The sequence below is a fragment of the Tigriopus californicus genome, chromosome 9, assembly GCF_007210705.1.
Source record: "Tigriopus californicus strain San Diego chromosome 9, Tcal_SD_v2.1, whole genome shotgun sequence".
In the NCBI taxonomy this organism is placed as follows: Eukaryota; Metazoa; Arthropoda; class Copepoda; order Harpacticoida; family Harpacticidae; genus Tigriopus; species Tigriopus californicus.
In genome coordinates this window covers 6500413-6504411 of record NC_081448.1, presented here as the reverse complement: position 1 = coordinate 6504411, position 3999 = coordinate 6500413, and the positions used below count along the sequence as shown (strand labels likewise).

Genomic DNA, 3999 nt, shown 5'->3' with positions numbered 1-3999 from the left:
GTCCACACACGGATTCAGATTTGACTGTCGCCGCCCATGGAAAGGCCGTTTTAGTTAAAAGAATGTGAGCAAAAAAAATCATGTCGCTCTCATTGACCTTGATCAGAGTTGACACGACACATTTGCAGATCTCAATTCACGTTCTTGATGACAACTGGAATATAGGATGGAGTCCAGTTCAGTCAAGGCTGATTCTCCGAAGTGTGGTTGAGAGACAGTGGTTTGCTTATTTCTAATTGCTTATAAACAAATTAATGCGTGAGGGCATATATTAATGTAAGTGACGGCATACTTTGTGTTTCTTGATTGTTATAATAGGAATGCGTGCTATCGATTGATTACATAATTGTCGAAGGGAACGAACTCATAGGCAACTTGTTTTTAAATGCTTGCTCATCAAAGAATTTGGGTTTTCCCCACACCCTTTCGCTTTTTTTGTCTTGAGCCAATCCAACCTAAGAAAGTTATGGTGTTGATTGAAAACTTGGTCCTGCAGAAGACTTGGGGATTGGACATCAAAACATTTCTCAACAAGATCCAGTCCAATTCCAGCCGCGTTAGGCAAGCAGGCTCGCAGACAAACAGACAGGAAGGTATTAGTGATAAACTGTGAAACAATGACAAATGAATATAGTCTAACCCCGCCACACCGATTCAAAAAAAAGAAGCTGATTTCCATGGAAGACGACAAACTCCACACTTGTGGGCATTCAAGACTGCATACAGGGTACTGTTCGCCATGTTTATTATGAGTGCACGTCGCAAGAACGGAAATTCTTGTGCCGATGAGGAACGGCGTTGTCGAGGGACGTGTTTCTTCATGGGTCTCCTATCACCAAATTCTTTCAAACCGCTTCGTTTTCTGGGAAAGACTTTGAAACGCCCCAGGATTCATTTTTCGCTGAAAACCTACTCGTACAGTCGACCAGAGCTACTAGAGAGTCGCCACCGACTTCATTGGAAGGCGTTTACCGGGTAGAGTTACGTCCAAAAGATGGGGACGTAACAGGGAAATGCCACGAACCCGACCCACGACGAGTAAACGAAAGAATTGCCGTCCTCAATGGAATGTCCCCTCTATACCTTGTTGATCACATTGGAGGCTCGTAATATCTAAGGCGCAATTCAGGTAAAGATCGGGATTGGCGAGCTCCAATCTGCCTCCCAGCAATGATAACAGTGTGACGAATACTTGATTGCGAATGAATGAAAAATGAATGAATGACTCGGATAAGAGTTCTGAGCCTCCTCCTTGTCATCCAACACTGTGTGTCGTGTCTACATAAGAAGTAAATTTCGTAGTAGCGTAGTAGGTACTGCAACGTTTGGTCCTTATCTATTACTCAATGATTCAACGAGGATCCAAAGCCATCAATGATCCGAGCACCTAGCTCTGACGGGCATTTATTTACGTATGTGAAAATGCGCCCAATCGGCAACGATGACGCCAATCGAAAATTGACATCCCCGCTGAGATCATTAGGCGAGCGAAAAATGTCAACAAGACAATCTTTGTATAAATCCGGTTTGGGTAAATATGAGCTCAAGTTCACAGTGCTCGGGTGGTAACTCGACAAGTCACCAGTAAACTACCGATGATCAAAGCTAAGGTGTATGGACGAACGAGCCTATGAGTGAGACACATAATGCCACGATTTGATAGGGATGGCTACGCAGTCAATCCGAGTTGGGATTCGAGGCGAACAGACGAATGAGTTGCTCTGGAGAAAGTTGATAAGGCACTTCTTGGAATCGCATTCAGGATTTCGGCTGATCAAGTGGTGGTGAGTGGTGACTGGTGATGACAAACATTGAAACTGAAGGAGAACGTTCGTTGTTTTCGTCCGCTGTCGCCCTCAGATTGCCAAGAACTGAGATGCTTTGCAAACTTAGACTGCGGATGAAAATGCCGTTAGTCAAGCAGCCAGTTCAATTACTCATTTTCCCTTCCAGTAACTAAGCCAAGCATGGAATGTGAGGTTCCTTGGTCTACTGTATAAGGACAAGATTTGTCAGTATCCTACTTCTGTCCCATTTACGAGTCAACTTGGCTCCACAGGGACGTGATGGAACTCGAGGAGCGACAGAGAGGGTCCACGAGGGACTAGCCGATCTTGGGAGACGGGCAGTTCAAGATTGTTATTTTAGGGTACTTTTTTACCAAATGACAAAAATCGAGGTCACTTTTCCTGCCCCTTGCCAATGAGAGATCCATACCCCGTCGACCCTTGAGTAAAAAAGCACCTACAGGGTAAAGTTCCTAAATAGTAATTTGACCTCCTTTCCTGTGTGTTTTTGTGCAATGAAAGAAATTCACTCCAGACAAGAGCATAAGCGAGCTATCTTTGATCTGATGGGAATGCCTATGGTGAAAACAACTGAGCCTTGCCCTCTCTCAAATGCAATTCGGACAGCCGTCCAAGTTTGTTGCGATTCAGAACAAGTTGCATTCATGTTCAGAGTAGGTTCAACTTCCATAACGAATGGCCTCTGACGATCATCATCATTGTAGCTCGAAAGCCAGAAAACAAGTCGACAACGAAAAAGCACATTTCTAGGGAAAATGGCAAGAAAACGGAAAGAAATGATCTTATACTGGGACGTTTCGCAGGCAACAAACCTTTCGACGTTAACCTCGAACCCCCGCCCCCCCCCCCCCCAAAAAAAAAAAAACAAACAATCTAAACACCGGACATAACACCTTTGCCTATCATGATTGGGAAATGAATGATATGATAGCTGGTTTCTCGGACCGCGGAAGGGTCAGCTCTCCGACCCTGGCACTCCGCGCTCAAGGATACCGGTGCATTAACCGTTACAAGGATGTAGCTCTACACGATAACGGGTATAAATCACCACCAATTTAATTCATTTTTGTGTGACCCACAATTATTTCAGTCCTCGTGAACACGCGCGCTCGTGTTCCCTAGCTCCTTAGATCACTTTATAGGATGGAGGAGATTATCCCAGTAAGCTTTTTGTTGGTTCCACCCTCAATTGGATCACAAAAAGCCTTCTCCCATACCCTTGGAAATGGGTGGCCTAGATCAGAGTTTTGGAGCATTTCTTGTACGAATCTTGGGTAATGCGTCAACGCAAAAAAATGCCTCCAAGCTGGCCTATTTCATGAAAGACGGACATGGTAAAAAATGGTGTCAAGGTGCGCCATCAAGGCTTCCTCAGCGATTTAAAGTTGCCAGTTATTTTGTTGCCATGATAACGGATAATACATCTACATACTTTGCCTTTTTGTGTCTATGATCAATATGTAAAGCGAGGGCCCTCCCTTTCTTCCATGTAACCTCATTAAACACGAATTTCGATTCATGCTTAATGACTTTTTTAGCCAAGGTCTATTGGACGCTACCTAAACCCTTCTTTCGTACAAACTGCCTCTGACATTTCTCCCCCTTGATCACCTGGCAAATGAGGACCACATTCTGAGCGTTGTAACATGATTGTGGGAGACGAACGCGCCATACCAAGCCCAATGGAGTTGTGAGGTTCTCACTCGGGAAACCAGTGCTGCCTAGGTTTGTTCGGCGGTTCGGCCAATCGGCGGAAGTTTGGCTTTGAAACCCATTTGTGGTACTTTTGGGGATCTCCTCCCTCGAGCAGTCAACTGGTCAATGGACCCCGCTAATCCATGGCTTTCCTTTCCAAGATGTGGGGACCCCCATCTACCCGAGCTACTCTATGTAGTTGTAAGCGATAGCATTCTGGCCCAATGACATAGAAACCTAGTAAGGCTTGGAATAAGGACTGGTGTGGGGCCTCTCCCGTGGGTTGAGCTCTAATGAAGAAAAGGCGCCAAAAAGAAAGCCCTCGTGGAAAGCACATGGCTGGCTGTGCTCCCGGCTTTGGTTGTATAACAAACTTACGTTCGTATTAGGTACTAGTGGTACTGATGGTTCTTGCATCGGACTGGTAGTGAGGGTAGCTGTCGTAGTATTTCCCGTAGTAAACCTCTAGTGGTCGGAAGGAGCTTTCTCTCCCTCT

General features: G+C 45.3%; 1 long non-coding RNA gene across 1 annotated transcript; it reads left to right on the top strand.

The window, feature by feature from the left end:
- Window positions 1-1571: 1571 nt before the first annotated feature.
- On the top strand, window positions 1572-2652 carry LOC131886566 (uncharacterized). Its single transcript, XR_009373936.1, has 2 exons — window positions 1572-1784; window positions 1954-2652. It is a non-coding gene; the product is annotated as an uncharacterized LOC131886566 (long non-coding RNA).
- The last annotated feature ends 1347 nt before the right edge of the window (window positions 2653-3999 follow it).